Here is a 27278-nt window from a genome sequence, read left to right as displayed (position 1 = left end):
CGAGCTCTTCCCTGGAGGTTCTGTGTAAATGTTTGGGCAGGCATTCTGGGTGATACAGTAATTGGTCCATTTATTATTGAGGACAGAATGAGAGGTGAAGATTACCTGAATTTCGCGTTATTAATATGCATCCTAAGAGGGATATTGGTATCAAGTTCAATACTTCGTAGGTCGGCTCCCAATTTCAACAGGGGAGACGGGACGAGAAGACTTAGGTCGACACTTCCATGGAATAAATTTAATTAAGGCCGACAGTTTGTTTAAAAGCTCTTACAGATTTTTGGCTTTAAAGTTAACTGTTAAAATATATTTTTTTGCGAGTACCAGTTTTATTGTCATTTATATGAGTATGTACGCAGATTGGCACATCTTCTTTAGAAGTAGAGATAAAATTGTTTTTGAAAAAAAAAATCGTTATTCAAGCTGTGAATCAGAAAGAGTTTTATATCCATCTTTGTTTGAAGATTTACTTGCATTCTACTCTTACTGAAGAAGACTAGTTAATGACGTGGAAGTTTGTTATACATAACAAGATCATTATTATATTCTTAGCAACAAAGTGGTCAAGATTTTTTTTTAAATGATGAAAAAATACAATATTTGATATTATCATTTTAATATATGTAGATTATAAACTTGGACTGTTTTGATGAATTAAAATCATTATCACTTCAATGAAATAAGAGGTTATTTTCCTTATAAACTTCTTACAACTTTCATATTTGTATTTATTTGCATTCAATGCGCTTGTGATACGTGCGTATATGTATATACATATATATATATATATATATATATATATATATATATATATATATATATATTCTTTTTTTACGACGCTGTATCGACATCTGAGGCCATTTAGCGTCTGAATGAAATGGAGGTGATAATGCCGGTGAAATGAGCCCGGGGTCTAGCACCGAATATTACACAGCATTTCATCGTATTGGATTGAAGGAAAACCGTGGAATAAACATCAACCAGGTAACTTGCCCGAACCGAGATTCGAACCCGGGCCCCAGACCTAACACCATTGGACTTCTTTATCTGGATCTGCATGAAGGAGAAAGTGTACCAAACGGAGATAGCAAGTCATCTACTATTAAAACATCCGATACAAAGTTTCAACCTTGTCTTTGGTAAACGTAGGACATAACCTAGCCAGTTGGATTCATCACAGTAATTTAATTTTTAACTACTTTGGTGGTATAATTAAATTCCGTTTAGTCGGAATGTTACGTGTTCTCATAATTCTCAAACATGGCAATTATTTTATTTTTCAAAAATTAATTTAAGAATGCGGCTGCGCAAAAATTAGGCCTAATGTTATTCAAATTATTTTCTCGCGTTGTCTTTATGCACTAATTAGACCTATTGGATACTTATTGGGCGAGTCCAGCTGTACTCCCACCTCTAACGATGCCCGTAATAGATGTAGGCTATAGTACTGTAAGGTCTCATAAACCCAGCTATCATCCAATGCTATTAAGAAATCTATTTCCCTGCTGGAATTATAATGTAATATCTATAGCCTTCAGGCTATGGAGGCTGCTACACAGAACAACAATGTAGCCTACAATGTTGTAAATTCTCATATACTGTATTTATGAACTATTAAGAAATATATGGCGGAAAATAGGAGAGATTGGAGAATGCTGGATTTGCAGTGAAAGACCTATCATTGGCCAGAAAACTATATAAGAGAGAATGAAAAAGCATAAGTTTCTATGAACCCCGCTACATCACGTTGGAATGGAATGACTGCAGAGAGAATATATTTATTTATTTATTTATTTATTTATTTATTTATTTGTTTATTTATTTATTTATTTATTTATTTATTTATTTATTTATTTATTTATTTATTTATTTATTTATTTATTTATTTGTATTTATTCGTCGCCCCCACTTGGTTGGCATTTTGCTTGGTCAGCCTACTCGATTTGACTTGAGATACTGTAGCCGTGTTGCTGTTATTTACGGCAGCCAATCACGTTGCAGCTCGGCTACATTTGAAAGTGCGCGTCTTGTCATTGGCCGCTGACATCGTCATGCACTTCCACTGCTGCCACATTTAGTAAGAATCTGTCCTGCTCGGCGGCAAGCTGATATATAGAATGTGGAACAACGCGACCAGTTTAAGCAACTTATTTTCTCCCACTTCTGACAGGAAGTTTCCGTTGCCCAGTGTTAAATGTCAGACTGTTAATGGAGATATCCCAAAATCAAGCTACACTCCCGAGAATGCTGGTCGGGAAAGCCTGGCTTTTGTTTATAAACAGTCATAAAGACACTGAACTGGGCTTTATTTGAACTATGTGGTTTTGTAATCCGTATTGAGAGGACACTGAACTGCGCTGTTTTTAGGTATGTCTGGTCGGTAATTATTATCCAATTTAGAGTTAATTAAACCATATTTATGCAAGTTAATTTGTTGTAGTGTTATTTTTGTAATCATGATAAATCTAAATTAAACATTAGAGGAATAAGAACAGTGATTTCTACAACTACGAGTACTATCCGTCCTAATAGAGAGAGAAAAGAATTGCGGAATTCGCAGAAGTTTACCTTGGAATTTTTTCTATCCTGACATTATAAAAAAAAACTCACGGACCTGCATTCACTTCCCCAGACATTGGTGACGGCTCAAAATTAATGATTATCACATCGAACTCGGGCTTTAACAGAATCTAATCGTCCCCTTCTACATATCAATGGAATCATCAAAGAGACAATTGGCTGGTCTCCTGATCTGAGAAAAATCATCAAAGGGCCAATTGGCTATTACCGTTAAGATGATTAATTCCTACGCGTTCGAATTTTCAAACAGCCAAATTGGCTATTACTTTTTTGTGCCTAGACTTCTACCACTTCTCTGCCTACTTGGTACCATCGCGTTTCTAACTCCTCCCGATCAGGTCACTATACTTCTCCCCCCCCCACCCCGTATGTTGTAGCTAATCAGTTACGTCTACTTTCGGCTTTCCTCCTCGAAATTTTCTAGCGCTCCTTCACTGGAGCGGCGAAATCCGGAGTGAGACAAGTGGCCAACAGGCTTGGAGCTCACATATTCAGTTTTTCACAGCCCCAACTCCCCCTTGCAAGGACGTGTTTTCACGTACCTGTTTTCACGTACCTTTAAAGTTTCTCCTTCCATTTCACCTTTCATTTATTCATTCATTCATTCATTCATTCATTCATTCATTCATTCATTCATTCATTCATTCATTCAGATTGGATCTATCTTCATTGTCGAGTTAAAAGAAAATGGGAAGTGTATCCATATTCTTTGGTTTGTTTACAAATGACTAAATTCATATGGCCGATAGTAATAAGTGTGATACATTTATAATCTTTTGTTCGCCTGAAGACTAGGATAGATTCATTTTCGAAAAGTGGTGTCTTATAAAGGCTTATTTGAATAGAAATGGAAAATATCTAAGTCACACACATGTCTAAAATTATTAGTTTTGTATTATAGCACAGAATTCTGCAGATATAATTCTCTAATGTTATCTGTGTAACTTTTATCTCCACATAGCAGTTATCTTCTCTCTTCCAACCTGCAAAACTCATTTTATGTGTGGCGTTTACCTGTAGAGTTTACGTACCAGAATAAATCTATACTTTCCTTTTTATTCATACCTGTTACGAACTTGTGTCCCTCTGTGCTTCAAATAATACACGAGACATGAAACACGTGCCTTTATCATGAGGCTGATAAAACATTGCAAACTTTTCTTTGTATTGAATATTTAACAGCATATCTGAATAAAGTATTTGTCATAGTACACAATGTGATGTTGGTTGGAATCGCCAACTTGAAATGACTTTTGTAAAAGTGTTCCTGTACTAGTCTGTCACATTTTCATTTCAAATTTAAAATTACGTTACTCGGATGCAGAACGATAAAATAACGTTGGACATGCTAGTAACAGACATGTTAAAACCTAGTCTTAATTCGACAGTGTTTTCATTGATTAAAAAATTTAACATACAAAGATAATGTATTAAAATAAAGACAAGGACAATATGAGTCACCGGCGTCGCATCTCAGCGAACACCAGCTGATTAGTCATGACCAAAGCTCGGAACTTGGGGACTTGTGTCTTTGAACGTGGCTAAGCGACCGGACTTCAATGTCAACAAACTCCAGCTTCCAGCACAGAGGTACTGTAAGGTCTGCTGTAAAAGTGGTTCCTGGCTGGAACAACATAATGATAATATTATGGTAGGTTGAAACAAGTAATTTTATAGCATATATATATAAACAAACATGCAAAATATATCAAATTTACAGTTCTGCTCTTTACATTTTATTACAGTGTATGACTACATACATTCGAATATTTTTCGAACCCATACCTTCTTCGTCTGTTAGTTAAACATGATTTGAAACGAAAGAAACTTATTTCCACGTCACATGAAGTGACGGGAGCAAAATTAATTTTTTTATTTTATTTATTTTAACTAGCTACCTAGTGAATACAAATTACATTTATAAAACAAAAATGTTTCTAGCCACTACCGTAAGAGCCAGGCTCGTGTACGGTGTGGTCTTAGTCAATAATATAACATAAAATTTACAAGGACGCTTTACTAAATACAGTAAGTAACTTAATTCAAACCAATAAATACAACACAAGAGCAAGAATAAAGAAGAAAGAGAAAAAGAGAGAAAAATGCACATTTAATATAAATTGACAATTCGACAGAAGCCAGTGATATTCAATAAAAACAAGAATATAGTAGACAGAAATAAAAGGTAAAAAAATACATTGTTAATATTATATTATATCGTGGATAATTTTACAAATTTATTTTTTAAAAGCTTCAATTTAAAAAAAAAATCGAATTTGGAAAATGCTTTGTAATTGTATTATAAAGTCTTAGGCCAAAATAAAGTATTCAATGTTTTCACTGTCACTGTTTCCTGTTCCATTTTCAGTAGTTGCTAGCTGATCTCGTATCTGAGAAAGATAAGTATCCTAAATTTATCTCGAAAATAGTTTTCAATTTCTATGTCACTACTAGGGAAGGTTCCACTACGACGACTTTTATTGTGTATTGTTTTTTATTGTGTATTGTTATTTTATTGTGTATTGTTAATATTGTATATACCACTGCCACCGGGTGCTTGCCCACTTGCAGTGTAAATAAATACATACATATAAAAAATCATGGCTATGGACAAATTTTCCACCGATTTAAGGGACTGCAATGTATTTCAATAAATGCCCGTTTCCAATCTCTAGTTTGTGTTTGACATAAGTTACAAAATATAAACTCTCCATTCGAAGAAAATAATGTATCTCCTCAGAATTCCTCCACGAAATTCTGTACCTAAATTTTAACAAATATATTTTCAAACGTATACAATACCCATTCGAATAATACGTATTTTCTTATTTTCAAACAGACCGTTTACCTCTAATTAATTATCTGAATGTCATTGGCTTCGACACGACACAGTTTCCTCGTCCGTCTTCCTGTCATTCGATGTGACCACTTTCTTAGTACACACGACTGTCCCTGAGCACTTGCAGCGTGAGCTTTGTGTACGTTGTACATGTAATCTTACTCATGCACACGACACACAAGTCCCCAAGTTCCGAGCTTTGGTCATGACCACTGAAGATAGGACCACACGTCCTGAAACATGTATGGTTTAAACATGATTTTCAGTGTGTGTTTTGATGCTGTAATAATTATGTTGTCTTTGTATGTTACATTTTTTAATCAATCGAAAAAATAATATCAGAACTACACATCATCATCATCATCATCATCATCATCATCATCATCATCATCATCATCTATCTTTCTTTAGCTATTTGTGTAAGCACGTTGCACCAATATTAGACATTGCAATCAGTGGGCCTGCTTAGTCATTTGATTATCATGGCGCTGAGTAATTCTTTAGAAAGAGGACAATCACATGAGATACACAATCAGACTCTAAGAAGAGATAGTTCTGGGGTTCTTTTTCTAGAATAAAACTTAGGTTCGCTGAATTTGAAGTCATATGCGTCAGCAGATGAAGAGAACGACAAATATTAACGTTGAATTATTTCAAATTTAACAATTATAGCAATTAATATTTTTATAGGTGTAAGTTTTCATTTCAGAACCTTGGAATTACTGTACTCTGTATAATGAAACTAAAATTATAGAGACGATATGGGTTATTCCTACATTTTCTCTTATTACATTTTTAATATCTTGCTTGGCCTATCTGTCACAGTATTTAAATTCGTTAGTAAATGATTAACAGTCCTCCTGTACAGACAGCAATAATCATCTCCAGGGGTGGGTATTTATTGAGGTTAATTTTATAATTTGTGTTTTTTAATGTTTGTGTCGGCGGAGATTGTTGGAGATTGATTTGTACTCTTGGCGGAGATTAATTGAAATTTTGGAAAATACAATTACTTTGGAATTGGAGTATTAACTCAGTAAATTTTTAAAAACCCATTGCTATTATTTACCTTAATTATTGAACTTTTCAGGAATTTTCACTGTTGTAAACTTTAATTGTATTTAATGCATTATACAAATTTATTATTATTATTATTATTATTATTATTATTATTATTATTATTATTATTATTATTATTATTATTATTATTATTATTATTATTATTATTATGTGGTATGCTTTGTCTACGGGCAACCTCAAAATCTGAGGAAGCAAAAATAAAATATTACGAGTACTTTCCAAATAATTAACACGCAAGGTTCGTTGGATTCTGGTAAAGGTGCGGTATGGCCAATAGACAATATTTGTTGTGTCTTTATTTAACACACATTCATTAAAAACGAAAAAAAAAACTTGCAGCCCTGAAATTAACACTTTCAAATTATAAGTGAAATGTTGAATTGTCCGTCTTTTGAGTTCACTAATGTAATCAGAACACCTGGAATACCATGTAATGTAGAATACTTGGATATATAACAAATTCAAGTGAAAAAAAAAATCCTAAGAAATCAGAATATGAAATTCGTTATATAAAACGGCGCAATAATAACAGGCTCTAATTCGCGAATGTGTTCATATTTCGCTATTAGAATTCTATTTCGCGATTTGTCGCAATTGTTTTATCCGCATATTATTAATCAGAAACACTTAATTCGTAAAGATTGGTAAAAATCTATTGTATATCTATTATGTCGTGATTTTCGCGATCTGATGATCTCTGTACATTTCTCTCTGTGGGAGATTCTACATCTCTACGATCTACGCTGTTGATAGAAGGATATAAATGGGGGACTTTCCACGTTTTTACCTATAAGATAAAGTATGTTATGTGCTGCAACTCGCATGTTAGCACTTCGCGCTACAAACGTACGTAGCGTATGGCTTTTACAATTCGTGATGTGAAAATAAAAAGGTTCTATCTGCATTTTACATAATTTTTAGCAGATAGGCTTGAGGTTTGAATCAAAAATACCTGTTATTTTTAATTCAATTCTTCTGAAATTACGGGAGAACAAGTCTGTGATAGGATTTTCATAATCAAAGGTGTAGCCTTCTATGTCCCCATTCAAGAAATGAGCCTTTTTCAGATAGAACCTTTTTAAGCTTAAAAATGTTTTTCATATGAGAAGTTGTCAGATAGAACCTATGATAGTTATTGTAACTTAAGAAGAGAAAATGAGGAAGTTCTCCTCTAATAATCATTGTAACCATAACATATATTCTGTAGGACCAAAAATTAATCTTTACGTAGATTCTTCGCCCAATAGTGCATATTACTGTGGAATCCCGGCCATCAAGTCACTCAACTGAGTGCGCTCCTTGTATAATGGCAGTTGACTTAATATATGTCAGCATATATGTCGAACTTGAAGTATTAGTAGTATTTATTTATTTAACCTGGTAGAGATAAGGCCGTCGGGGCCTTCTCTGTTCCTGTACCAGGGGATTACAACTATAATATGAACAATAAAATTACAATTAACATTAAATTTACAGTTACAGTTACAATAAAAATTAAAGTACGACAAGATTACCTGATTAAAGAAAGCTAGACATTTTATCATAGAAGTTAAGAACAAAGAATATTTTTGTATTTACTGAATTACAAATTAAACCTACAATAACAAAAATCTATAGTAATGAAATTACCGGATATTGAAATATTTTGTGATAGATAAAGAGAAGTATTTACAAGAAACCATGTCTGAACGAGTCTCAATTACTGGCCAAGTGCCTAGTAAGTTTGCGTTTGAATTAAATTTTATTTCGACAGTCCCTGATGCTAGCAGGTAACGAATTCCAGAGTCTTGGCAGGGCTATTGTGAAAGAGGATGAGTATGAGGAGGTGCGATGGGATGGTATTGTTAGTACTGTTTCATGGCGAGAGCGTGTTTTCAGATTGTGGTGGGAAGAAAGTTAAGTGAAGCGAGACGACAGGTACGAAGGAATAGAAGAGTTCAAGATTTCGAAGAGAAGGAGAGCGAATGTAAATTTCTTTTCTTATCTAGTTTAAGGCAACCTATTGTTTCCAGGGGTGGAGTGATATGAAGTCAGGCCACAAAGGGAAAAATACTAGAGGAGAGAGATTCGATCCGGTGCTGTGGATTGAACTTCGGTGTAGCTCAGTGGTTAGAGCACTTGGTACGTAGAACCCCGGTTCGATCCCCGACGTCGGAGCGAATTTTTATCCTCTTATAAGCATTGTCACCATAACAGATATATTCTGTAGGACCAAAAATTACGTAAGTACTTCAATTACATTGACGGTTTTCATGTAAATTTAATTTCAATATCACTAACTTGAAGCCACTGGTCCGATGCGACCAGTTTGCAACATTGTAGCCAGAAAGGGAGGTAGGAGGTAGTTCACTATGGCAGACGGAGTTCGTTTAACTCTTATGTCGATATTTTGTCCATTTTTTATAAAAGCTCAGCCCTAGTGTCTCTTAAACGGGTGCGTAGTAAATGATTTATGTAATTCTCTTTAATGAAAGTTGAGTAAAATAAAATGTAAACTGAGGTATCACTGGAAACATGACAAAAGAAGTGAAATGTTGCGAAATCGCAAAACAAATAGCGAGAAGGAACGTGTCATCTTCATTACACCGACACATGATACATTTATGCTTAAGCTCAACCAATGTAAGCTTATGTCTCAAGCGGCAGTATTGTCATAGCTGTTGAGTTCTGCTACTTGTGGATATCTAGTGTTGGTTTAAAACCCTCACAAAAATAAGAACGGAACAAGCCGAGGGGTCCAATTCTTGAAGACTGAAGGTTGTTAAAAAGCATTAATATAGCTGCAAATATACTTACTATATGGAAGCAAGAGGAGGACAGGTGAGATGGAAACTGCGAGAGACGGTGAGCGGTTAGCACCACGCACCAGTCGTTTTTAAGTCCCAGGGGAAATTCCCTAGTATTCGCTAAATAGAAGCCCGAATGGCCCCAGAGCTGCTCTGGATGCGTTGCCGACGGGAGAAATTCCTTGCCCTCGCCGGAATTGAACCCTTTTAGCTCATATCCAATCGTGTTATTGATCGAGCTCTCATGGTCCCCGAGCATAATCCATATAAAAGAGCGGAATACATTTCTTGAATCGAATTTTAACAGAAGAATATATTCAACCTTGTCATTCGAAATAAGACGAGAAGCATGTAATGAGTAGAAATCAAATGTTTAGGGAAGAACTTCTTTTATGTGAATGAATATTTAAAGATTCTGAAAATGATATGAATTGATCATGAAGAATTACAGAATCTGATTGTTTCATATTGTCTATTTATAATAATTTTGACATAATTTCTTCATATTTATTGTCTTCTATTGTCTCTTTTGCATTAGATATATATTCCGATCGGGTATTAAGACTAAGAAAGTTTAAACAGTGATAAAATGCGGCACTAGTGAGGAATAATATTTATAAAGTGCTTTTATACGTCCTATACCCTTATGAATAGGTGCTGTGCTTAACACTCATCCACATAGGCTATAGAATTTTATACTTTTGCTGGAGATTTAAAATATATCGAAATTTTGCAACATTTTTTCATTAAAGTAATCACACGTCGCTACTTTTGCAGCGCTGCAGTACAAAAAACTGCACAACTCTCGTATGTGACGTGAGAACAACGGTGCAACCCGAGAAGTAGCGGCTACCGAACCTGCTGCCCGCTACTTTTTCATGCTGCGCGCAGCTTAAAAGTAGCGACATGTGAACAGGATTCTCAGGGTTGCAGCCGCAGTATTTTTTTATATCGGTTTTGTTGAAACTTTTGCTGCGGTTGCGACCAGTGTTGCCACCCAAATGTGTCAATGATAATTTTATTGTTTGGATGTATTTCAATGTTAGATGTGATGAAAATAAATTATTTGTAACAGCTACTAAATGTACAGCACAGTCTAAGTATATTTGCTGACGATGTAATTCATTTTTTTCCGTAGCATAGTTTCAAACAGGAGGGTTGCCAACATTGATTACATGAATATACTGTTGGTTATCATTTAAGTATATATGCGTTTTTAAAAGATTTATAGTAAAAATAGTGTCAATTTCTGAATACTAGTTAGGACAGAAAAGCAAATAATAGATAAGTAAGTTATCGCATGAGTTTCATAAAAATGCGAACATAACCACAAAATGTATATTGAGAAGTCAACACAGAGCTGGAAACCTACTGCGGCTGCAAAAGAAGCGCCTTGTGTGTGAACAGATTCGCAACCTCCAGTTGCAACTTTTGCAGCGGTCGGGTTGCGCAGCACGAAACGTAGCATGCAGCGCGCTACTCCTGGCGTACGTGTGAACATGACGCGCAACTTTTGCAGCTGCAGTACAAAAGTTGCGCAGCAAAAGTAGCGACGTGTGACCGTACCTTTAAAGAAACAGACTGTTATAAATATCTAGAAAGATTTACTATGAGTTTATGATAATATTTATAACTTAAAATTTGTAGTTTTAGTAGGCTAACTGTTATTTCCTTCCGCTAAATTTTTCTTTGGAATGTGAAAATAATTTACAGACTAGGCCTATAATAGCAGTCCCTCTTCGGGAAGAAAATAATTAATGTTAATCATTTTGGAGATATTATTTTAAGAAATTGAAAAATATCTTTGATGAACAATTTATATCACAGTATGTTATATTTTTCGGTGATGCAGTATTCCAATCTCAAGTCTTCAGTGTCGTATTCTGGGTGTTTTGTGTGTACAAGTCCCAAGTTCTAATATGTTTAATAGCTATTTAATTTTTATTCATATGTATATATATATATATATATATATATTTCTTCCTATAACCATTACAGGTTGCCATTGACAAAGAGTACCATGATACAATAAATATAGAGAAATGCCTTGAGGCTTTATGAAATATATTTTTGTTGTTACAGTGAAAAATAACAAATTGAAATAGATTGAAACACAAAATAATATACGAAGTAACGTCAAGAAGATGTCAATTAAAGACATGGTCCGTGTATATAATGCCTGAAAATAGCTATTGATACTTTGCGTGTGTATTTTTAAAATAATGTGTTTAATCTGTAACTACAGTCAGTGTATTGATATTAGTTTCTTTTTGTTGTTACCTATTGCTTTAAAAAGAATGTGTTTAACTTGTAATTTTAAGTCAATTTTTCTATTATTCCTTTACTGTTTACATTTGTTTTTAAATCTTTTGTACTGCCCCTACTATTATAATGATTATTGCCCTTCAAGAATTTCGTTATTCGTTAGTTATAAGTCATTACTTGTGTTATTATTTTAATTATTGTACTTGTTCCTGAATCACGTATGTAACTTGTAACCATAAATCATCCTTTTATTACTCTTAACTGTTCCATTGTTCATGAATTAAGTATTAATTTGAAAGTGAAAGTCACACTCTGTTATATTAATGTACTATTGATTATCTTTTTAAGGTCGTGTATTTACTCTGAAACGGTTTGACATTCTTGTATATCTTTTGAATTGATTATTCCTCAAACATCTCATTAATCTTTAACAGGATCCATTCTTTCATTAAGGTGCATTCTTCTACATAATTCATGTGAAATGTAATTGTGACCACAACTTTATATTATAATTTAACTATTATTTATTGGTTATAAAATATGTATTTTAATGCCAACTATAACCCTAATATACCTCAGGGTGAAATAGGGTTTATTAAATTGGATAATAAAAAAAAGTCCCAAGTTCAAACCCTGGCAGTCAGAGCTTTATTGATAGTATGTAGCAGAGTTTTCTTGTTATACGACTTCTAATTCTGCAACAAGTGATAAGTTTTAATTTGAAATTTATGAATTAATATAACAAATACAGAAAGTTATTTTTGCGTTATGTTGCATGGTATCTGATACTACACTGAAAATACAGTATATTAGTCGTTTATTGCAAAAGAGTTTAATGTAATTTGTACTGTATGTATAAGCTTATTCTTTTTAATAATGAAGTCAAAAGCAATACTCGCAGGACAATGATTTTTTAGTTTTTATTTTCGTACCCTTTTTCCTTCTTTTTATTTTTTTATTTTGTTATTTTACGACGCTGTATCAACATCTAGGTTATTTAGCGTCTGAATGAAATGAAGGTGATAATGCCGGTGGAATGAGTCCGGGGTCCAACACCGAAAGTTACTCAGCATTTGCTCATATTGGGTTGAGAGAAAACCCCGGAAAAAACCTCAACCAGGTAACTTGCCCCGACCGGGATTCGAACCCGGGCCACCTGGTTTTGCGGCCAGACGCGCTGACCGTTACTCCACAGGTGTGGACTTTTTCCTTCCTTCTTATATTAATACTTTTTAACATGTTATTATATTTTCATTTATTTATTTTCAATGCCACTATTGATCAATTTTAGTTCCTATAAAGGCGTCTAAAACCCCTACATACGCTTAGAATTCCTTTCTTTTCTAACAGTCACTACTGTATTCCTTTATGTGTTTACTGAACTAGTTGTAAGTGAGATGGGGTTTATGGATTAATAGTATGATTAAATGTTTAATAGAGATCAACAGCTTCGATCAGTGTAAGATTCGGTTACCGCGCAACTTCGCTCTCAAGACTCTCACAAATTTCTCTATAAGACTTATTAATCAGAAACTGAATGTACGAGTACTAACCCTGAAGCGTCTTGATGCTCTATACTCTGTAGCCTTGCACAGTTAATCTGTTTTCAGTGGGTCGGTGAACAAACACTGGGCTCTAGTCATTCCATAACTTCGGTGTTTAATGTTAATCGTCAGCAACAGTAATATCTGCAGAGTCATCTTCGATGGTCCATGAAAGATACATCCTCTACTTAATTAACCGTCACAAATCCAGTAACTCCCTAAAAAATAAATGAAGTTTTGTATAAGTGGCCCTAAAATATCAAGCGACGAGAGTTAATAAAGAGCACATTGAAACTCACTGCGCAAAACATTAACGATCTTACTAACAAACCGTGTATAATTTTCATATGACACTTACGAAGAGTTGGGATAGAAAACGTTGCTAATAAACCATGCATAAAAGATGGATATATAAGCAGTGTATAACTACACATGTGATTTGCTTTACAATAGTTACATACACGAAACCCTATGTTTAAGCGTTGTATATAGAGAAAAAATGGCCGCCTTTTAACAACTGTTCATATCGATTGTCATTTTATGCTGATGATTGCCTTGTAACTACAGAAGAACAAAACAAAGGGCATAGAATAATTATAATAACATTACTGTAACTGTACTCTTTGATAAAATTATAGCGTGGTAATCGATCAGGCCCAATTATACTATCGATGCTTAGCGCAGCATACTAACGCACACTATCGGATGCAATAGAGAATCTAAGTTATTCTGTTACCTTTCGTAATAAAATAATGACGTAGCTGTGTAACAGTTGTATTCTTCTATACGACGTATGTAGTAATTACTAGTTATGAATTTACACACGACTTGTAAACGAGCTATTCGCTGTGTGAGTATAAGACAGTTAAACGTCTGTATAAGAGTAGTAAGATCGTAAAACAGTAAGTAAAAACATTCATGTATACTCTTCAAGTGGGATACCAAGATTTCTTGAAACTATAGAAAGATGTTAAAGTAAGTAATTTCAGTTTATTTGAGAACCTGTCAGCAATATTTGAAGAAACTTTTTTGGTCGCTGATGGAACAAAAACAAGAATAAGTCTAGGCAGTTCTACACAAAACATAAATTTTAGGAAACGAAAATCTATACCCGTCCATATTCATGATAGCATTTAACAAAACCAGTACGAGCTTTCAGGAGAAAAACCGTTTCTTCTCACAAATGTAAACCGATAAAATATCGTTTCAATCAGATTAAATTGGTACGAGTACTTAGCTTAGTCATTCGATAGCTTATATTTTAAAATGCCGTTTTGTAAGGAGACGGTTTCCTGATCTTCAAGACTGCATAAAAGTTGTTAAAATGTGGATAATTTATATTACGTCAGCTTTCAAAAGCGTTATACAACATTCAATGCAAACTTCTGGCCAATAATAATAATAATAATAATAATAATAATAATAATAATAATAGTAATAGTAATAGTAATAATAATAAGATAAGGAGAAGTGAGAAAATTTATAAGTTTTAACCTATCTTGGATCATTACTCGAAGAATAAAACTAGCTGAAATGAAGATCGTGATGGCAGTACTGATGAATCTTTAAAGTAACTTGGGAGTGACAGTAGTGGATGTCTGCGTTAAGGTATGGATGTCTGCCAGTTTATAAATTTGATATTCCCGTGTTATTTTACGTAGGTGGAGAATTGGCATAATGTTGACCCCACATCGCTGAAGTCCAACAGCGTGTACATCTAGTGCAAGTTGAAAAATTCCGAAATACGAACGTAGTGGAAATCTTGCTTTGGGTAGGAACAAAACCTTGAGAGACTGTTTCTTTGAATTGTTCCTCATCTTGAAGTGACTACACTATAAGCTTTCTTTACTTGTTTTCCCAATATTTACTACAAGAGAAGAATTTTTTTTTAATCATGGTTTATTTAACGACGCTCACAACTGCCGAGGTTATATCAGCGTCGCCGGTGTGTCGGAAATTCGTCCCGCAGTAATTCTTTTAGATGCCACTAAATCTACTAACATGAGCCTCTCGCGTTTAAGCACGCTTAAATTCCATCGACCTGGGCTGGGATCGAACCCGCAATCTCGAGCACAGAAGGCCAGCACTATACCGACTGCGCTTCCCAAACCGACTACACGAGAAGATATTCGTAAACAGTGGTTTTCAAGGATATTAATTAATAAATACAGGTAAAGGAAACAAACATTTTTAATTTGAATATCTTGCAAGATAGTAGGCTATATTTTAAGATGTTTATCATTGTACGTGTACGCCTTGGCTCTCCGATAACAATAGCCGTTGTAATCTACATGACTTATCTCTTCTATCGCCGTCAAGAAATGTGATGTCGAAAAGCAGACATGCAGTAATAAGCTACTCTCACGACCGTTAAATATAGTACAAAGTCAACAGTGTTAACTAATATTTTATACAAGAGCTGAAACAAATGACACTAAAAATTATTAACTACTGTATTTACACTAATTACACTGTTCTACAAGGGTCATTTTTCTAATATGTGTTTCCAAAGGATTTTCATATGGCAAATTCAAATCTGAAAACAGAAATTCGCTATCAGGCACAGTTTTTTAGTTATACGATAACATACGTCTCATTTAACTAATTTGAGTTTAACCTGGAATTCTTGTTAGAGGAAGTGAGTATTGTTTGTTTACATGAAATATTGTTTCTGCATATGCACAATTCAACTCATGATGGCATTCTGCAATGATGTTTGTGACCTAATGAATACTTTGAACTTCAAATACGAGCCACAGGAGTGGAGACTTTTTTATAGATGCCTCAAAATACAGTCTGAAGGGAATTCTCCTCCACAATGGGAACATAATGCCTTCTGTCCCAGTTGCCTATGCAAGTATGACTAAAGAGTCATATGATATTTAAAAAAAATATATGCTGAGATTAATCAAATATAATGAGCACAAGTGGAAAATATGTGGTGATTTGAAAATAGTTGCCATGATATTAGGTATGCAATAAGGCTACACCAAATATGGATGTTTTCTGTGTGAGTAGGATAGTCGCGATAGGAATTCCCATTATAAAAGAAAGATTTGGCCTGAACGTAAGTGGAAAGTTGGAGGGAAAATATACTGAATGAGAAATTGGTAGCCAGTGAAGATGTTCTGCTGCCCCCTCTTCACATCAAGCTAGCCCTTATTGAACAATTTGTTAAGGCCATGAACACATCTGGAAGAGGGTTTATGTATTTTTCAAAAAAGTTTCCTCCTCTTTCTGCAGCAAAAATAAAAGAGGGCGTGTTTGTGGGTCCCAAAATTAGATTTTGAACAATGCCTTGCACCAAAAGAAATGAGAGCATGGTCTTGTTTCATGAATGTAACGCAAAATTTTCTGGGGAAAAAAAAGAGTTAACGACTTCGAACAACTGGTTCAACAAATGATAAATGCATATAGGAATCTAGGATGTCACATGTCTTTAAAAGTGCATTTCTTAGATTCACATATACATTATTTTCCTGAGAGCTGCAGTGATGTCTCCGACGAACATGGTGAAAGGTTTCATAAAGATATAATGTCCATGGAAAAGCGATATGAAGGGAAATGGATGCCTGCGATGCTTGCTGACTACTGCTGGAACATTATTAGAGACTGCAAAATTGAACACAGGAGAAAAAAATAATACTTTTAAATTCTTTAGAAAAACTGTATTTTGTTCATATTTTCTAATCTTAAATAAGTTTTTCCATATAATATAATTATTATATTAAGGCTTGTATATATTTTTTGTTTTATAGTGTATAAAATGTTTGTAAATAATTTTGTAAGTGACTAAAATATTAATATTTACATGTTTTACCTACATAAATACATAGTGTGGAAACGAAAAATATTGAAAAAATGAAATTGCATATAACTTGAAAACTATGCGTGACACAGAGAAACTAATTACAGATTTGAATTCAGGAGGTAAATTTCCATGTTAATCAAAAGTGTTATACCCAGAAAAATGAATTTAATTTTTTTTTGTAGAACAGTGTTATTAAAATAGGCACTTTCAGAAATACCTCAAACTGATTTTTACTTAGATTTTATTCATAATTCAAAAATACAGTGTCATTTTTAAGATAGATATCAGCTAGAAAGCGGGTCGCATACCGGCAGCTACCACCGCTTTACCTGCGAAACCCTTCACAACTTTAGACAGAGAATAAGGCGAAGTTTGATTTGTATTAATTAATTAACAACAGCATTCGTCTATTTCATAGTTGTTACTGGAGCGATCTTCACCTCCATCTCCATTTCTTATTTCTTCTAAAGTACACAAGTATAAATCTTAGTACATTAATTTTGGCGCGGAACCTTCAATTTCATTTAGCATCTTTCTTTTAACACAAAGCGTAACCGTTTTAGTTTTCTTGTCTAAAATCGATCCTCCATTTTATGTCTCAATTAGAGTCTTAATCTTCGTGATACTATTCGAAATGGTGATATGAGTGAATTTCTTGTGAAATATTATTCTTCTTCTTGTCCACAATGACTCAGTTTTCCATAACATCTTATACACTATCTACCAAAAAGTAATTGGTCACTGTTTTTGCCCCTTTAGAACCTGGTGGTATCACCTCTTGCTGCTAAAACAGCTGCCATCCTGTCAGACATGCTCTCCACTAGTTTGTGTAGGATATCCACTGGAATGCGTCGCCATTCCTCTAGCAACATAGCGCTCAGTTGGACAATGGTGTGCGGCAAGTGTTTCTACTGTTTATAGTTTGTTTAAAATAAATATTTTAAATCGACTCTTTCTTTTTGAATAACCCTGTATTACTAAACCTTTACATTTCGCATATCATTTGTTCCATAAGGAAGCAATGTTAATTATTTCTATCATCGTCAAGAATCCATCACACATAGTTGGATGTGAACATGTGAACCTCGGATACAATGGCTGGCGTGGTAACTCCAGACCACAGAGGACTACGCTATTAATGGAAGTTAACCTCAACTAAAAGCAAGAGTTGCGCCAGCGATGTGGGTTTGGTGGGCTATTGTCCATTCAAAGTTAAACTGTGCATAACTTACACTGTCCCCATCCTATTTCACAGAAATATTTAAAATTCAGCTGTAACTTGTTCCTAACATAATTTATTCATTATTTTAAAAATTATTTTATTTAACTGACAACTTTTTTGGAGTAATTACTTCACAGCTTCTTTTCTCGCTGTGCATGATCGGCGATTTTCTTGTTTTAATTTATTTAATCTTTATTTTTTTTCAACACCCGCTTTCGTTTCGCGCTTAGGCCTAAATGTTGCGTAAATGCAAAAATTAATCTATGCCAATTAGAGTTAATATTTTGATATTAGAAATATTTGCTTTGAGCCGTAACAACCTATTTCTATAACAAATTCATTTATGTGGGTTATCCACAAAAATGAAATTCTACTCACCCAAATTCCTGTCTATAAATTATAAATTCTGGCGCGTCATCATCTCAAGTATTAGCTGCGGTGAACAATTCAACGTAAATCGTAGTACTGATAAAATAAAAATATTCAACCACGCGCTGGGGTGATTACAGCTTACGCCAAGTAAATAGAGGGCCTCATTAATTATATAACATGCCACCGTATCTGATCTCTGTTTTAAATTATGCATATTATTCTACTACCCACTTGTGTTATTTAATGTAATTTGTACAAATACCGCATGTTATTAGTGTAATGACTCTTTTAAGCGCATAATCTGTACGACGTAGGCGAAAACATAAATTGTTTGTTCCCATGTGATTATATGTGTAAACTAATTTAATATGAATATTACGTGTTTATCTCGATTAGGTAATAGGATCTTAAAGTATACCACTTTTCCTCTTTCTTTTTTGTAACTAAAAGTTAATTGACTATCCTGGCTACTCTATAAAGATAGGAATATTTACAACTTACTCGCATGAAGCTCTCCCGCACCGTGGCGTCGTGGTCTAAGTCATCTTGCCTAGGACTCGCGTTACAGAATGCACGCTGGTTCGAATCCCCATGGGGGAAGAAATTTTCTCATTAATTTTCGGCCAGTGTATGGGACCGGTGCCCAATCAGCATCGTGATGCACTTGGGGAGCTACGATAGGTAGTGAAAATCCGATTACGCAAATCAGCTATAACGGCTGGGGGATCATCGTGCTAACCACACGATACCTCCATTCTTGTTGGATGATCGTCCACCTCTGCTTTGGTATGTGGATGTGTGGCCAGCAGCCGGCTGGTCGGTTTTGGCCCTCCATGGGTTGTAGCGGCATGGATTTTTTTTTTTTTTACTCGTATGAAGCTATAGATCAACGACGCTGGTAGTTTGCTCAAAATCTGTAAAAGCAATTTCTTCTTTTATTTTCTTTATTTTATTTTATTTTATATACTCGTAAATTATACTGGCATGTAAAGCGACACATTTCGTATATCTGTTCCTATTAGAGAAATTATGTGTAAAGGTGAAAACTTTAAAAAATTCTCAAACATTTGTTTCTTTGAATTCGCCTATGTGCTTCTTGTTCGATCTTGAAGAGAGAGTCACTGAATTGCGACTTATGTTAGCTTTTACAGCTGCTAAGATTACATATAATTTACAATATTCTAGATAAATACAGTTTTCTTCCAGAGTTGTGTAGAGCTGTAGTTGTCTATCACGCACAGCACTGATAGGCCTAAATCACTGAAAATATATTGTTAAGTTTAAAGAAAATTGGATCATTGTGTCAACAGCTGCAGCTCAGCACTTATTAATTAATTGAGCGAGGAATTGATTCCTAGCATATTTATTTTTCTTTCAAAATGGTAAACTTTTTGCTCAAATCTTGCCATATAATTTTTAACACTCATTCCTTTGTATCATCTCAATAGTAACATAATATAGTGCGATCTAAAATTCCCTCCGCAGCTCTATTAGCTCCAGTAACCCTAGAATACAAACCGTAAAAAGTTGGCACTCCCCATTCATTCCGGTTTGACAACATCACACCCCCAGTTCATCATGTGTTTAGCGGCCAGTGCTGCCACTTGAATTCTCTATCAAGTAGACTTGAATTCTTTGTCTAGTCGATTCTCGGCTACACAGGCACTGCGGAGACACTTCTCGATCGCACTATATAATGAGAAAAGATGTGCAGCATGTGTTGCATCTATATAAATGTAGCCTGGAAAATAAATAATTGAAATTGTTCAATCTGTGACAAAAACAGTTGAAATTCCTTAAACGCGTGCCTCTCATGGGCTGCAACAGTGGCACAACTCAAAAAATGTCATAACTATGGCAAGGGGAATGAGGGGAGAAATTTTTTATAATATTACTGTTAACTGAACTCTAATGGAGCCGTTTTGTAACGCGTATTCTTAATTCCATTCATTAATCGTATGATTTCTGCATTTCAATGTTAAGGGAAACTTTAAATGCATTTATCTCAGAACTTGATTTTTAGTTGTGCCACTGTTGCAGCCAATGTACGTCTTATTAACGAGCAGTTTAAATTTCTCTGTCAGATGCTCTTGTGAACAGCTTTTCAATAGGGAACATTCTCGATAACAAGCACGCATAACTAAATCAAAGGGAAATATAGCCAGGGTCGAATTTTTTTAGTGATAAACACGATATGTGACTGAGAGATGCACCAAGTAGTATTATGTAGGTTCTATCATGAATGTGTCTGATTTATGACAGAAAATTTGACACGGAAATTAGCTGTTTCCGTGAAAAATCTCCATGTCTGCTATAAAGGCGAAAAAAATGCCTTTTCCTTTTAAGTTATTTTAAAGAAATGCAGTCAGTATGTTATGTTTGAAGAAGTCAGTTGCAACGTAATAAAGATACAAATTATTTGTGAATTCTATTATTCTCTTTAATGAAATACAGAACCACTGATGACAGTCTTTTTATAATACTAACTTAAATAACAATAAGTCTGTTTTGCAAAGAGTACAAATTATTGGTATTATATTATATTATATTATATTATATTATATTATATTATATTATATTATATTATATTATATTATATTATATTATATTATATTATATTATATATTATTATTATTATTATTATTTTTTTATCCTTTAGAGAGGTGGAAAAATGCAAATATCTTGGAGCAACAGTCACAAATATAAATGACACTCGGGACGAAATTAAATGCAGAATAAATATGGGAAATGCGTGTTATTATTCGGTTGAGAAGTTTTGTCATCTAGTCTGCTGTCAAAAAACCTGAAAGTTAGAATTTATAAAAAAAAACAGTTATATTGCCGGTTGTTCTGTATGGTTGTGAAACTTGGACTCTCACTTTGAGAGAGTAACAGAGGCTAAGGATATTTGAGAATAAGGTTCTTAGGAAAATATTTTGGGCTAAGAGGGATGAAGTTACAGGAGAATTGAGAAAGTTACACAACGCACAATTGCTCGCATTGTATTCTTCACCTGACATAATTAGGAACATTAAATCTAGACTTTTAAAATGGGCAGGGCTTGTAGAGTATTAGTTGGGAGGCCGGAGGGAATAAGACCTTTAGGGATTCCGAGACGTAGATGGGAGGATAATATTAAAATGGATTTGAGAGAGATGGGATATGATGGTAGGGACTGGATTAATTTTTCTCAGGATAGGGACCATTGGAGGGCTTATGTGAGGGCGGCAGTGAACCCATCTTGTCAGCTCATTTGAGTTGTGTGGATATAAGAGGAAAAATTGTGACGGTGTCTTGTACAGTTCCTGGGGTAGCTCAGTCGGTAAAGCGTTCGCGCGCTAAGCGAATGGTCCCGGGATCGATACCCGGCTCCGGAACCATTTTTCCTTGAAATTATTCAAACCTGCTTTACAGGGAGCTACTACCTGAGAGCCAGATTTATATAATACATTCGTTACTGGAGGTACGTTAACAGAAAGCCACAAATTAAGTTACATAGTATTGTGTGCACTCATAGTTGAGTTCTGGCGTCTTGTCAGCTCATTTGAGTTGTGTGGATGTAAGAGGAAAAATTGTGACGGTATCGTGTATAGTTCCTGGGGTAGCTCAGTCGGTAGAGCGTTCGCGCGCTAAGCGAATGGTCCCGGGATCGATACCCGGCTCCGGAACAATTTTTCCTTGAAATTATTCAAACCTGCTTTACAGGGAGCTACTACCTGAAAGCCAGATTTATATAAAAAAAATAATCACCAAATTTTCACGAAATTGCTGTCAAATTTTGAACCATAAATGCGATATTTAATTTATTTTTCACGAAAAAATTTGAAAAATTTTCACCAAGAAACCTGACCCTGGCTATAGCCCGAGAAGAACCAAAGCTGATTATCCGAATGGTCACGTCTACATGTCTCAACAGAGGTGTTCCATCATCCAATCAGTGTTGGGTAACGTATAGTTAGCGCGATGATTTCCCCAACCGTTATAACTGGCTTGCGAAAACAAATTTCCTTACTCCCTATAGGTCTCCAAATTTATCACGATGCTTGATGGGCACTAGTCCCATACACTTGCCTTAATTTCATGTTGAAATATATTCCCTTATGAAGACTCGAACCAGCACTGATTCCGGTACGTTAGTGCAAAAACTGACGTCTTAAACCACGCAGCTACGGCGAAAGACTGAATAATGAAATAAGCATTCATTCATTCATCCATTCATTCATTCATTCATTCATTCATTCATTCATTCATTTAGTGTTTTGCCCAAGGGCAGTTCTTTCACTGCAAACCCAGCTTTCTCCAATCTTTCCTATTTTCTGTCATCCTCTTCGTTTCCTCATAATATGATCTATATATCTTAATGTCGTCTATCATCTGATATCTTCTTCTGCCCCGAACTCTTCTCGCGTTCACCATTCCTTCCAGTAGGCCTACATCCTTCAGAAGACAGTTTTTTTCTCAACCAATTCCTTTTCCTCTTCCTGATCAGTTTCAGCATCATTCTTTCTTCACTCACTCTTTACAACACAACTTCGTTTCTGTCTGTCCATTTCACACATTCCATCCTTCTCCATATCCACATTTCAAATGCTTCTAGTCGCTTCTCTTCACTGCATGGAATTTTTTTTTTTTCCAGTAGCGTGTAGGCTACATTTAACGGATAATCTTCATTTTATAATTCCTATCTTATATAGAAATGCACCTATGTACTTAATAATGTATTCAGTGTCAAAAAGTAAAACAACACACTCCGGTTTTTAAAGTTGAAAGTGAATGTTTATTTTTTAACGTTGACTATTTCCTAGTAACATTTTCTAGTACGTTATTTGAATTTAATATCCAAGCTATACAATTTATATTTATTTCTAGAATACAATGTTGGTATCGCATTAAAAACAAATTAGCAAAGAAGCATACCATTTACAGCACTGAGTAAAATGAATAATTGGAAAATGATTTCGTGGTATTAAATGAAATTACTGCGTGCATATCATAGTATTAATGGAATATGCGTAGATCAGACCCTGATATACGCTTTTTATTGGCGCCCTTCGTACGCAAATTTAATTGTGCCGACTCTACTTAATTTCTAGCTATGGTCCCAATAATGGACACTTTTCAATAGTGGAACTTTTAGATTAACGAAAGAGATCTATTATGGGTATTTTTTCTGTAGCCTATAGCGGAGGAATATGAACAATAAAATGCAGGATCTATTCGAAATTCTCGGTGTCGTTCATTTTTGTGTTCTTGTGATTCTATAAATGGAGTTGAAACACATTTACAACAGTGAACTGGTTAATGTATGTCATTTATATTCTGCGTGAAAATTTTCAAGCTAGACTGAAATAAATTACGTACACCAGAAAGAGAGAATATATCCTGAAAACACGCGTTAGTGATGTCAACTATCCCTATGTCGGAACTGACGCTTTGTACTCGTGGAAATATAGCTCCCATTTCAAGAGAGGGGCTTTGTAATGTGAAAATAATATCTTCCTAAATTGTCTGTTTATAGTCCATGTCCGTAGGCTTCACAACGATTTATTGAAACTGAAAGAAAGTGAGTTTGTCATGTTTTATTTGTCATAGTTAACTAAATGGAGAATACAATCGAATGAAAACAAATCAGTTAATGTTACTTTCGGAACCAGAACTGAAAACTGTCCAGCTGTAACACTTTACAACAAAGAACTTCCTGAAGCAGACGATGTTAAATATTTAGGTATGCATTTACATCGCTGATTAACATGGCGTAAACATATTGAAACTAAACGTAAAGAATTAAAATTTAAAACATCAAAAATCTATTGGTTATTGGGACCTAAATCAAAACTGTCATTAGAAAATAAACGGCATCCAACTGTGGGGAACTGCTAGCAACTCAAATATTGAAATACTGCAGAGGTATCAGTCTAGAACTTTACGTTCCATTGTCACTGCACTATGGTATGTCCGTAATGATGTCATTCACTATGACCTCAACATTTCAACTGTGAAAGAAGAAATCTCCAAGTTCAGTCAAAAATATCTGCACCGATTAAATCAACATCCCAATCATTATGCATTAAATTTTCTGGATAATAGTCAAACAATAAGAAGACTTAAAAGGACCAATGCTCTTGACCTTCCATTCATTTTTACTACAGCTATTTGAAACATTGTCATTTTTCTTTTGGAGTGTTGTTATGGGATAACATCTCCACTCATGCCATATTCTTTTATAATATTTACTTATTGTTTATTGTAGACAGATTATAAGTGTTAAAAATATCTGCCATAATTACAAAATAAAGACCATCCGTTTTGCCACGTTCGCTATCTCGACGGGTAACGCTTATGTCCCTCCAGCTTTAAGTCGAAGCCATAATATCCGTCATGTATCATTGATGAAGATGGATGATGATGGTGAATGACACTAACATTGACGAAAGGTCACAAATTATCACTCTGCTCAAATGATTTATTTCTGGATGTGAAAATATGGAACTATGAATCGTCTGAAACTGTAAGGATGCCTCCAAATGCTTACGTACTTTTTGTTTTGTGGGTACTAGCACGGCAATCACGAAAGAATTCCTTATTTTATTTTATTAAAGAAATTTGTAATAAACGAGTATAAAAATAAATATTTGAATGCTTCGTTATTGTAAAATATTCTCATTATGGTACTGAATCCTGAATGACTTCAAGTGACGGTGTGAGACAGTGTTTTTGTTCTTGCATATAGCATAAGGATTCTGAATGTCCCGATTTCGGCGGTGCCTATAGTCTTATATCACATTTGAATGCCTCACAATTTGTCTCTCTTTACAAAATTACACTTGTATTTTAATTTTTCTGGATTTTTAATCTCGAAGAAAAGGTTAGGCATATTTATTTGCAAGATACACATTATGAATTCCATCCTGCACACTACAGTGGTGTGGATTCTCCACGAAGGGAGGTATAGCACTCTTTAGATTTCATACAGAACATGACTGGTCGGCCGCACATCTCAACAGACTGTCAGTAATCACTTCTCCCCACTGTCTCTCCTGTTCATAATAGTTGACAAGGAATACATTTATCTCTCCAGACATTAAAAAGACCGATAGAAGCATGAATTCCCAACTGACAGCGTACTACTGGGATGTACGACGACAAAGGGCAACCATCCAATTGCACGATCATTAAATAATATCTATTAAACTAAAGAGGTGTTACCTTAGCTACTGACAAAAGACCATGACGACCGCCAAACTTAGACGACCCCAACTCAGAAGAAAGTAGTCAAAAAAGTCACATCAACATGCTCTCTATGTTTATGTTAAGCAGTTGGGCGCGTCCGATAACTGAATTGCTTTATAACAACGTTACCAAACATAGAGAGGTTAGCTTATTTTGCCGCAAAAGACAACTACTAACTTCTCTGTTAAAAAAAAAAAACACCGTACTTGCCTCAGCCCAGCGGCTAGGCTAATTCAGAGTCATAATGTGACAACGCATGTATAACTAACAGGCATGCACCGTATGATTTATTATGTTTTGGGTAAGGCACGAGTCAGGGAGTGGTGTGAGTGAGGTCGTCTAAGCTTGGCGAGAACAATATCATTACTGCCTGTGTTATACTACATTATAAAATAAGAACATGAACCAGAGTTAGGAAGTTGGTACCAAAACTATTAAGTTGTGTGAGCTTGGATTATATCTCTACCGAATTAAAAGTAGTAGCGCAGCTCTATGGTCAGTGAACCAGAACGACAAACATGTGCAGCCGAGTGGTAACAAAATATGTGCTCCAACCGTCCACGGCCTTAGAACAAGAAAATAATAAACAAATAATATAAAAATGATAATTTGTAATTATAAACTTCGTAACTCTCAATCTAAAATAATTTACCCATATATATATATATATATATATATATATATATATATATATATATATATATATATATAACATACAAAGTATACAATTATGATTCCAATCTTATTATAACAAAATATATCAATAAACATTTTCATTTTATCGAAAGAAATACTCCATTTGTGTTCAGAAAAGTCCACACCTATGGAGTAACGGTCAGCGCGTCTGGCCGCGAAACTAGGTGGCCCGGGTTCGAATCCCGGTCGGGGCAAGTTACCTGGTTGAGGTTTTTTCCGGGGTTTTCCCTCAATCCAATACGAGCAAATGCTGGGTGCTGGACCCCGGACTCATTTCACCGGCATTATCACCTTCATTTCATTCAGACGCTAAATAACCTAGATGTTGATACAGCGTCGTAAAATAATCCAATAAAATAAAAAAAAATGTTCAGAAAAGCAAAGAAAATAATATTTTTACTCTAAAAATGTTCGTTCTGAGTCAGAGGACGTTACTGGAGCAAATCTAAAATATGATACAGTATTTTCTACTATCAGGTGAACTATATCTCGTATGTGGTACATAATATTAAAACCATAATTGTTTTCAAGAATTTTTTTTTCATTTCTATTATAATGATAGCTAGGAATTTCGTATCGTAATTCCGATGTTGAACTTGGAGTGTATCGCAACCGAATGCATAGCAGCACGAGACGTCAACATTTAACGAAGAATAATCCGGGAAAAAATAAACGTGTTACACACTGTCGTTTGCATAATTGTTTAATAACAGATGAGTTTACTTTTTTGAAATAATGCATAATATTAACATTAAGCAAATAATACAATACTAACAGAATAGCTCACTTTGTTCAAAATACAAAATATTAATATAAATTAACAATATTCTTCAAACTATTCACGAATGTACAC

At 34.6% G+C, this 27278-nt stretch overlaps 1 protein-coding gene and 1 non-coding gene across 2 annotated transcripts in view; one reads left to right on the top strand and one right to left on the bottom strand.

The window, feature by feature from the left end:
- LOC138692589 (adenosine receptor A2b-like) overlaps positions 1 to 27278 on the bottom strand; it is a 649225-nt gene that overhangs the window by 327370 nt on the left and 294577 nt on the right. The gene's annotated exons all lie outside the window — the stretch shown is intronic.
- On the top strand, positions 22094 to 22167 carry TRNAS-GCU (transfer RNA serine (anticodon GCU)). Its single transcript has one exon. It is a non-coding gene; the product is annotated as a tRNA-Ser (tRNA).

Source organism: Periplaneta americana, chromosome 17 (genome assembly GCF_040183065.1).
Source record: "Periplaneta americana isolate PAMFEO1 chromosome 17, P.americana_PAMFEO1_priV1, whole genome shotgun sequence".
Lineage (NCBI taxonomy): Eukaryota > Metazoa > Arthropoda > Insecta > Blattodea > Blattidae > Periplaneta > Periplaneta americana.
Note: the sequence above shows the minus strand (reverse complement) of the source record. Positions and strands in the feature narration are given on the sequence as shown.